Source organism: Macaca mulatta, chromosome 15 (genome assembly GCF_049350105.2).
Source record: "Macaca mulatta isolate MMU2019108-1 chromosome 15, T2T-MMU8v2.0, whole genome shotgun sequence".
NCBI classification, from domain to species: Eukaryota; Metazoa; Chordata; class Mammalia; order Primates; family Cercopithecidae; genus Macaca; species Macaca mulatta.
The window spans coordinates 2,788,468-2,798,917 of record NC_133420.1 but is presented as its reverse complement, the minus strand read 5'-3'; the positions used below and the strand labels follow the sequence as shown (position 1 = coordinate 2,798,917).

The following is a 10,450-nucleotide window of genomic DNA, read 5'->3' as shown; positions in this document are numbered from 1 at the left end:
TACAGGCTGTCTGCAACACAGAGTCTGTGCTCTGGTCGACGGGCCTTTCTGCCCCAATTCCTTCTAAATCGACTGGTCCGTCTTGCACTTGAATGGCTTTTACCAGCACACGATTTTGTAATCACACATTGGTTAGAAAATACTGGTTCGGAGTTATGAGCGGCTTCCACATTTCATTATATGTCCAAAAAAAAAAAAAAAAAAAACCCCACATCAGTATCACCATTGATCACATGAGAAAGTGGTGGACACAAGATTTTTATGTTTTAATATTCGCTGGAAAGCTCAAATGTCTATCATTGGGAAAAATGTAAGGTACTTTCCTTGAGATGAAAGTCATTTTGTTCATTTTTCAGGCCACACCTGCAAATACCTCCATCTGCAGTGGCATCTTTTGTAAGTCATTCTTTATATAAAGGCGGCCGTTAGTGGAACAAGTGGTTCTGCAGGTTCATAGTTCAGAGGCACCAGTGCTCTCCCAAGATAACCATAAAATCCGCAGAAGACGCACCTGTGCGCACTTCCTGTTTCTCACTCAGAACATTCCAGAAGGAACCCTGAATCCCAATGCCACAGCGGGACTGAAGTTTGCTCTCACCCTCACTATATAAACCCAGGGAGCTCCCCCAGCCCCCACCCCGAGGCCCCAGCCTTGGTCCTCTATCTGGTCTAGGGGGGCTCCTGCAGCTCCAGCCTAACAGGGAACAGAAGGCACCCACATGTCACAAAGCCCTCCCAAGGCCCAGCGAGCACTTCTGCTTATGTGCCAGCCAAGTGCGTTTGACAATTCTACAGCCAGCTGTACGGCAGGTAGCGAGGTACCCAGCAAATACTCAGGGCTCACGTTACTAAGGAAGGTGCACAGCGAGGTACCCAGCAAGTACTCAAGGCTCACGTTATGGAGGAGGAAACCAGGCAGATAGTGAGGTACCCAGCAGGGTTCACGTTACCGAATAGGAAAGGAGGGTGGAGACAAGGGGGCTGGAACAGTCTGTCATAAGCTTTAGCATTTACAAGGCTCGCTGAAGATTATCTGATTTGATCGTCACAACAGCTCACAAGATAGGCAGAGGCAAAACTATTTTCACTTCATAAAAAGAGATCCCGAGAACTGATGATGACCACGTGCTCTTCCCACAGGCTCCCAGAAATCCTCCTGAAATCATCTCTCAGTTGTATACATGTGATAATATCTCAGTCAAGTCCCCTCTCTGCAGGGGAATTTTACTGCCGCCCTGCTGTTCCTTCGCACCCCTGCCCTCTCCTGCATTTCAGCCATGCCCACCATCCATGGGGAGTCTGCACCACCCCACCCCCGCTGCTGCTGATGGCTTGGGTCACGCTTACCTTTCATTACCACCTACAGGGACCTGTTCTTCCTTCAAATGCAGCTCAAACTCACTCATTGTGTGAAGCCTTTCTGTCATGTGTAAAATCAGTCTGTGGAACGCTTCATTTAGGAGGTGCTTATGTTGCCTCATTGGCTGTGATCAGGACCAAATTCTGAGCAAACCCGGTGGTCCCCTCTCCCCATCTCTGCTCCAGTGCACTTAAAACAAGGATTCCTGGAAGCATCTTTTTAGTCCAATTCATGCATGAGTCTGCCCCACACACTGCAGAAAAGCCCTGGTGGTCGGTGGTCAGGGCTCAAGGCCCCCCAGGTAGGTAAGGAGAGCTTAGTGCCCTCTCTGGAGTTGTCGCTCAGAGACCCACGGCTGGAAGGGAAGAAACTTGCATCCTGTGAAACACCTAGGCCCCGAGACCCACTCAGGAGTGGAAAACGGGGAAGGAGCCTTGAACAGACCCTCGGGAGGGCAGACAGTGGGAGCCACGGAGGCCACCAGGAAAGAGGGAGGCAGGCAGTGAGGCCACAGGTGATGTGGCCGGGAGGGAGGCGTTGTGACCAGAGGTGAGGTGGTGGGCGGATGACACGGCGTGGTGTGGGGAGGAGATGTGGCCAGGGGCAATGTGGCCAGGGAAGGAGACACAGCTGGAAGGAAGTGACAAGGGGGGTCTCCAGGCCCCAGACTGTGTCTGATTTATAGATGACATTTTACTTAAGATGTTATATCTACCTTTAAAGAAAAGTAGCAATTTCGAACCATTGTGTACATTTAAAGCACGGTACAAATTGAGCACATTTCCCAAACCAAAGAACAGGGCATTGAAGAAAAAATTCATTTAAGATCAGAAATAAAGAGATCCTACAGCTCTTCCAGTCCAATCCCCACCCTAACGTGAATGGGGGGAAAAGGAAGTAGATTCTAGTCAGTCAGAATTAAAGGCAAAACCGATCCACTTTACTTTCTAGACAGAAAACAAGAAGCTCATCAAGGAATCCCTACAAACAGTAGCTTTAGTAGTTCCCGAAATGCAAAATTCACCTACAAAGTAAATCATCTGCTAAGTGTGTATAGAGTAATTTTTTTCATTATTGCCTTCCTCATCTGCAGGGGCTTTTTTAGACCTTGTTTCCCCTTAATTGCCTCCAACACCCAGGAAATTTAAACCCCACAAGTAAACTGTGTCTCGATTCATGCCCAGCGTCCTTTGGAGCAGACAGTCCGTTGCTCTAAGACGTTCTTGTCACCTAAGCACCGAGTACAGCCTGAGAACGCACAACACGCACTCACACAAACTCAGACAGTCAACAGGTGAGATACGGCACATGAGGAGGAAGACAAGATAAATGAGCTTCACTGACACCCCAGATCCGACAAGAAATGACACACGCAGCCTGCTCTGGTGCAGGTGACTCCTGGAAAACAGCCAAGGACAGCATTTGGAGAAGCAGCACCGCAGGCCAGGAGGGTCTGGGGGCTTAAGAAGGGAGGGGCGCCCCGACCAGGTACTGGGGGATTCAGAAGGGAGGGGTGCCCCGACCAGGTGCTGGGGCTTCAGAGGGGATTGGTGCCCCGATCACTTCCTGGGGGCTTCAGAGGCAAGGGGTACCCTGACCACGTGCTGGGACTTCAGACGAGAAGGCACCCCGACCGGGTCCTGGGGGCAGCAGGACAAGCCCAGGGTTCCGTCGTCACTTTTCACTCCCTACTCCCGAATCTCGCCCTGAAGTTGCAGCCAGTCCAGGTATTCATTTACCCATAAAATTAAGTATCTGTGAGTAACACAAGTCACTAATCCACACAGATCTGAGTCTACAGATACCTCCCAGAGACGCCACCATCCCTTCTGGTAGAAGAACAGCCCAGGGGCCCACGCTGCTAGGAAGGGAGACTGTCTCCAGCCTGACGCTGCAGAGTCCTCAACACAAAGTCTACCTTCTGGAACCATACCGTCTCCTACAGAGGCAACTAGGGGCATGTAGGGTTTTTTAAAATCTTTTTTTTTTCTTAAGACAGAGTCTCCCTCTGTCACCCAGGCTGGAGTGCAGTGGCTCGATCTCGGCTTGCTGCAACCTCTGCCTCTCGAGTTCAAGTGATTCTTCTGCCTCGGCCTCCCGAGTAGCTGGAATTACAGGCGCCTGTCACCGCGCCTGACTATTTTATTTGTATTTTTAAGTACAGATGGGATTTCACCTTGTTGGTCAGGCTGGTCTTGAACACCTGACTTCACATGATCCACCCGCCTCGACCTCCCAAACTGCTGGGAATACACGCATGAGCCACGGTGCCCGGGCCATATAGCTATTTAAATTTGACTAAAATTAAATAAAATTAGAAGTTCTCATTTACACTTCAAGCATTCAGTTACCCACAGGCGGCCACTGACCAGAGGCTGGTAGAGATGTCACACTACACACTGCAGAAGGATCTAGGGACGAAATGGCTCTAAGATCATCTCAGAATCTTTATGTTGAAGCTACTGAAGTTTTACTCTGATTATTATAGACATCAGCATTCTCCCACTTAAAAATGTCAGTGCTATTGCAATGATCAGATCTGTGACTTCCCATCAGCTCTTCTCTTCCCGGATAGATAACTGTAGAGCATCTGCACTCTGCCTCCACACTAAGGGGTAGTAGAAGGCTCCGTGTAAAATCAGGGGGAGAAAAAAAAAATGAATCCCTAGTCCGCCTCCCACCCTACGATTTTGTGAAACTCCTCTTAATATGCACAATAACTGCCAGAGTTGCAATAAAGAAGCATCCCTTGACCAGGAAGCAGCAGGGAAGCAAGAGGAGGGAGATGCGAAGACCCTCCGTTCCCTCTGGGACCCCAGGCCCAGCCAGGACTGAGAAGGGCCGCATAGCCCGGCAGACCCGCACACCTGATGCAAACCATACACACGGCTTCCCTGGGCCTCGGTCCCCTGCTCTGCCCTCACTGGCCACTGTGGCTCTTGGTAGAGGCAGCTCCCTGAGCCCCAACACCCACAGCCAGTCCCCTCCTTGCAGGTCTCAGCTGTGCTCTCACTGCCTCCCTGACGCTTCTCATCATCCGCGTACCGTGTCCACTCTAACCCACAGCCCTTGCTACCGTCCACCCCACCACGGAGCCAAGCACACAGCAGGTGCCCAAGACGCCCCAGTGGGCGGGCATGCCAGGGTAGGGCTTGGAGTTCCAAGGGCCATGTCCCGCACACCACCACAAGTGCCGCGGAGGCTGTGGAAGGGGTCCAGGTTTCAGGCCTGTACTCAGCTTCTCCTGGCCCCCGAGGCCAAGAACCTAGCAAGGGAGCGCAGCCGGAAGCAGGGTCCCAAACCCCCTTCATGCTCCTCAAGAGGAAGGGGGCTTCGGGGCACAACCCCACGAGCGTCTTCCTCCTGCCAGGCTGCCTGTCACAGCCCCGACACCTTCACAGCAGGGAAACCCACTCCTGTGAGGAGAAAACCACCAAGTACAACAGGAGCCACGTCCCCCGCAGCGTCTGCTGAGCCCAATAGCGACAGCAGCAGCCGGGCCCCCACTCAGCACACACCGACTCCGAACCCGCCACGCACACCACAAGGCCGACCATCTTGAAGCTCAGCTTCCACTCGTCAGGGCCCTCTTCCAGGAGAGCTCGGCATGCCTATCTTCCCTGGGCTCACAGAAAGGAGTAGGACCCAACCCCGAGTGTGCACAAAGTTAAGCTCCCACTAGCTGTGCAGACAACCTCCCTAGCCCTGGACTGAGAAGGGGCCAAGCGCAAACAGCCATATTTTGCCCTCACAGGTACGGAATTCAGTCAGCTCTCTCAATGAAGTCGTGACAGGTCAACTCCAGGCTCCTCAGTGCTCTGGGGTTCACCTCGGGCCACTGCACCTTTGAAACGTGGCTGTGGACTCCTCTAGGGTGCTCACTTTCACGGCCCATTTCATTCAGACACTGCAGGCCCCTACCGTGGTGTCAATACCCAGGACACCCCTGCTGGCATCCTCTGAGATGCTGCTGCAGCTGCTGTGATCTGAGAACAGCCATGCACAGGCATCAAAGGGAGGACTTCTCAAGTCTCCTCCAGGGGCAGTGACTACAGCTTTGAAAGACGTTGCACTGAATCCTGGGTGAGCCTGGCTTGGTCCGCAATCTAATCCGGGTTGCTGGGGAGACACACTCTGTTGTAATTGACAGAGGCTGTGGGTGGCAGCTCTACCAAGACTGATAATTGCAACTAGTCTGAGATTTACTATCCATACTTTCTATTTGATGTTTCAAAGGAAAGCATCGTGAAGTTCCAGTAGCAAGGAATTTTCTACAATCTATCACATTAAGATACAGCAGAAATGTAGCTAAAATGTTCATAGGGTCTATGCAGAGGAAGAGATGGGTCTATTTCAGGAAAAGTGCTTGCTGGCTTTTTAGAAACATAGTGAAATCCCTGACAAGTAAAAGGTTGTTTATACTTTTTCTTTGGAACAGAGGGAAAGTTCTTTCTTATTATTTGAATACATTAACTATATTTAAGTGTTCTGGTAGACTGAGTATTAAATATTCAAAAGGAAGTAATTCTGTTCGGTCTATTTCATTCTTTAAATGTAGCTTTCAAAAACTGACAAATACCTGGCCGGGTGCAGTGGCTCACGCCTGTAATCCCAGCACTTTGGGAGGCCGAGGCTGGTGGATCACGAGGTCAGGAGATTGAGACCATCCTGGCTAACACGGTGAAGCCCTGACTCTACTAAAAACGCAAAAAATTAGCCTGGTGTGTTGGCGGACACCTGTGGCCCCAGCTACTCGAGAGACTGAGGCAGGAGAATGGCGTGAACCTGGGAGGTGGAGCTTGCACTGAGCCGAGATCACACCACTGCACTCCAGCCTGGGCGACAGAGCAAGACTCCATCTCAAAAAAGAAAAAATAAATAAAAAGTGGAAAACACCCCATATCTGCCCTGGCTCCGGCTATCTCCATGGAGTGGACAGAGCTTGAGAAAAGCTCACTGTGGAGGCGTAGAAGGCCAGGCCAGGCCGGGCCTTTGCTCAGCAGATGAGCAAGAGGGTCAGCCACCCTAGTGAAGAAGCCCATGTTTGCTATGTTACTGATGATACCCACATAAATTTCTATTTGCCTCCCACACAGACCTGGGATCTATGTTTGAGCAAGCGACTCATACCAACAGTCCCTCCATGCCATCATTTCCCTGACCTCCCCCAGAAAAGCCAGGCCAGGCAGCGTCCCCACACGGGCACTGGGGCCCAGGAAGATCCTGGTCCTGCCCCTCTTCTCTCTCGTCCCTGCAGCACCCTGGCTTGCTGTGGAAGCCCAGCAGTGCTGGCTGAACCCACGTTCACCTGGGGCATTCAGAAGAAGCCTCTGTGCAGAAATCAACTGGGAAGGAGGGCTGTGTGTGCTGGTGCTGGCAGGTCACTCCAATGGATTTGCAGAACTCGGTTTTCAACACAGGTGCGCCACCAAGTCCCTCAAGCCCTTTGTGAGCCTAGAGCCACAGAGCCATTTGCGGCATTCTCACAATCTCTAACAACCCTGCACAGAGGCCCTGTTTTTCCAAAGGACCATAAAATTTTCCGTGTAGACAAAGTTTGACATAATGAAATAAAGTGAAGTCACCACTTCTATTTTCTATTAATCCATTCATTCAAACAAGTATCTCTTCAGTATGTGCATCGAATACTGTGGAATTAGGATTTAGTCCATGCCTTCAAGAAATATACATCACAGAAGAAAAGGTATAGCTTGTAACTAACAGTGCTGAACAGGCAAGAAATAAACATCATAGAAGGAAAGGTAGAGCTTGTAACTAACGTCATAGAAGGAAAGGTGTAGCTTATAACTAACAGTGGTGAACAGGACAGAATTTCACAGGCTAATCAGGAGCCACTGAGGAGGAAGCCATGATTCACATCCACCTGCAGTAGATAAATGTTTCCCGGATAAAGTAACTTTTCTACAGTGATATCTGCTCCTTATTGTTTAATCCTGCTCGATAGGGTATTAAATTACCACTTTATGTGCTGCTTATATAAAATACATCATTGTCAGGGGAGGTTATAAAATAATACTTCACACAAGCTTGGGCTGTGAATGGTGTGAGGCAATGGGACGATGTGTTCCCGTGTTCTCGAGACGCAGAAGGGTCAAGACCCTGCTTCCCTTCTCCTCCCCACCGCCCTGTTCCCAGATGAGGGGTGGAGGCAATGCCGTCGGGCAGTCCTAGAGCTGGCTCCAGGGCCACGACACCACGCCCAGACTCTCTGTGCCCCATGTGACAAATACAGACTGTGGGGCAATCACCAATTTACCTGGCAGTGGGGAGAGTCCTTCGTCAAAAGCCTGTGCTTCCAGGAGCCAGGACAAAGCAGGAGCCCCTAGGAAAACAGTTTCGGGTGCTCCTGAAACCTGGGCAGAGTCACAGTCTGGCAGGAAGCACCAGTGATGCAGGTGTGCCCAAGACTGGGAGGATGGCCAGATGCCTGGAGACCAGACCGGCCTGCAGGAGATGACCACCTCTCTCTGGTTCATTAGAGATAGACAGTCTGGGCTTCACTTTTGTATGTGGAGTCTCACAGTACAGAAATATCACAAAGGGATTAGACTTCGTATACCCCAATTTTTTAAATTAAAAAAACACAATTATTTCAACTAATTCTAAATCCAACAAAGAAAAATAAATAAGTATATAAACGCATACCTCCAAAATGTAAACCACAATCTCTTTACCCATAGGAGACCCAAAATTTAGTTTACCTTTTCTTCAGTATTATCACTTTTTTTTAAAGCCATTACTGAGGTGTCTCCTCACCGCCCCATGAGGAGGTTCATGGGCTCTTCAGGGCTGTTTGCTGTTTCATCGTTTTTTAGATTTAAGGGCAGGATCATTTTCCCACACTTGCTTGCTTCCCTGATCACCAATTTTTCACAAGGACATCATTGTGCCTCAGAAAACCTAGTAACTGAACTTCATTAAAAGTGAAAACGATAGGGACATGTTGGCTGCTATGACAGCATCCTCAGTCACCGAATCTCCCTGGGGGACCCGACACACCCCCAATCTCCTTGGAACTCCAGCATGCAGGTATCGCTGTGGCGGACAGGACTGACCTACCCTGGGGGGGCATGAAAGCAAAGAGAAGAGAAAGCAGGTGACTCATTTAGGAAACTTCGGTGATTCTCTCGAGTCACGTTTCTCAAGGTGTCAGGGGAGAGCCACATGCAGGGAACCTCCTTGGCCTGGCAGGTGGCAGACTCCTGGGACCCTCCTCAGACACGTTAATCAGAGAATCTAAAGGCGGGTAGACTCTGAAAAGTATCTGTAAAGGAAGGACGTAGCTCTGCTGTGACCCCACTACACATGGGGTCACGCAGGATGCTGCTTCCGGCGTCCAGTCTCCATTTCACTCTCCTGGGAGGAACACCCGTCAAGTCACAGAGCACGGTCTTCAGCGAACACCTTCCTGCGCGACCTCCACTGTCTCCCAGCCCTGCAGGAGTAGTCGCCGAGTAGGGGAAACAAGTCTTTGCTCCTGACCCGGCCACCTTGACGCTGGGCATAAGACCAGCACTGCTACGTCTCTGGGGAAAGGAGCGGCCCTGGGCAGGAATGCACTTGGCAGCCCCGGGGAGTGGCCAGGTGTGGACTACCAGGCCTCTGCCCGCAGACACGTCAGCACAGCATCCTGGAGCAGAACCTCCAGCCCAGCTGAGCCTACAGATGGCTGCAGCCCTGGACAGCATCTTCACGGTGACCCGGGGGACTGGGCCAGAGCCGCTCAGCAAGGCTGCCCTGAATTTGCAACCTGAAGAAGCTGTACAGTCGTACGTGTACTTTGCCTTAAGCCCCTAGTTTTGTGGTCACTTGTCACACAGCGACAGACAGTGGATGTGCACGGACTCCCAGGCCACGATGGCCTCTGCCGGCCTCACCCGGGCTGTCTCATCTGTTCCCGTGACATCACGTTTCTCAGAGCCAAAGGCTGCCAGGATCCCCTCTTTTCTTCACGACGTCGTTACAAGCTCACGATACAAACTGAAAGAAAACAATCTGTAAAATACAACGTATGACGCAATACAAGGGGAATGCCCAGGCACACACACACGCGAAACAGGCACAAGTGTGAAACAGGCACATGCACAAACAGATGTACATGCGTGAAACAGGTGCACGCGTGAAGGTGTACACTCGTCAAACAGGTGTACATACACACATGAAAGCACCCGACATGAAGGGCTGTCTTTGGGAGCCTAGTTTTTAGACATCTCCCTCACCCTTTTAACATCTGCACGATCACAAACACAGCACGCCACACTACTGAGGGGAAGCCCCAGCTTCTCATGGGGGCACATGAGGCTTTTTATTTATGCCACAGGTTGCATCACTACATTCTAGAACTGCAAGGCCCCCCACTGCCAGGACTGGGTCAGGTCCACCCTGTGCTCCAAGGACCAGGCCGCCTGCCAGCCCACACGGACCTGCCCCTCGGATGGTGCGGCTGCTTCTAAAACAGAGGCTCAGCCCCACCCAGAGACCTGCAGTACCTGTTATTAAATCAAGACTTGGCTGTGGGTAAACGTGAAGATTTTTATTAAACATGACTCTGGAACATTCAAAGGACCATAACTGAATGCTCCTTTCACAGCCACGGCGTGTCCAGACGCTCATGGAGAAGGCCAGGGCGTGGGAACCCACGGAGCCCCGACAAAGCAGACTCGGAGCTGAGTGGCGCAGTTAGCACCGATTTTGTTTGACACTTGCCTTTTATATTCAGAATAAAATAAAAAACAAGACGCAAAAGTAGCTCACATTCTATTTCAATTCTCTATTTTTGTAGTAACTGGGCCCCTTTCCCTCTGCTTTCCCAGCCAAGCGATAAATAGGCCCAGCTGGGATTTGTCAAAGTCTAGACCTCTGTTGTAGAGTAAGTGAGGAGGGTAGGGAGGGGAGCAGGAGTGGTGAGGAAGATTGGGGGACAGGGAGGGACAAAGGAAAGGAGAGAGAGAGAGAAACCCCCGAGGACTGGAGGCAGGAGGGATGCTCCCTGGCAGCCTCAGGTTCCCCATTCCAAGGTAACTGAGCTGGCATCACGCACGCGGTACCGTCATATGACTTGGCTGACAC

The 10,450-nt window shown here is 51.0% G+C and overlaps 2 long non-coding RNA genes across 2 annotated transcripts in view; one reads left to right on the top strand and one right to left on the bottom strand.

Moving 5' to 3' along the window:
• Positions 1-354: 354 nt before the first annotated feature.
• LOC144334917 (uncharacterized) lies at positions 355-6,953 on the top strand. Its single transcript, XR_013405175.1, has 2 exons — positions 355-396; positions 5,919-6,953. It is a non-coding gene; the product is annotated as an uncharacterized LOC144334917 (long non-coding RNA).
• The window catches only part of LOC144334916 (uncharacterized), a 119,083-nt gene continuing 115,575 nt past the window's right edge, over positions 6,943-10,450 (bottom strand). The window contains exon 3 of the long non-coding RNA XR_013405174.1: positions 6,943-9,361. This is a non-coding gene — a long non-coding RNA (uncharacterized LOC144334916). The remainder of the gene's footprint in view (positions 9,362-10,450) is intronic.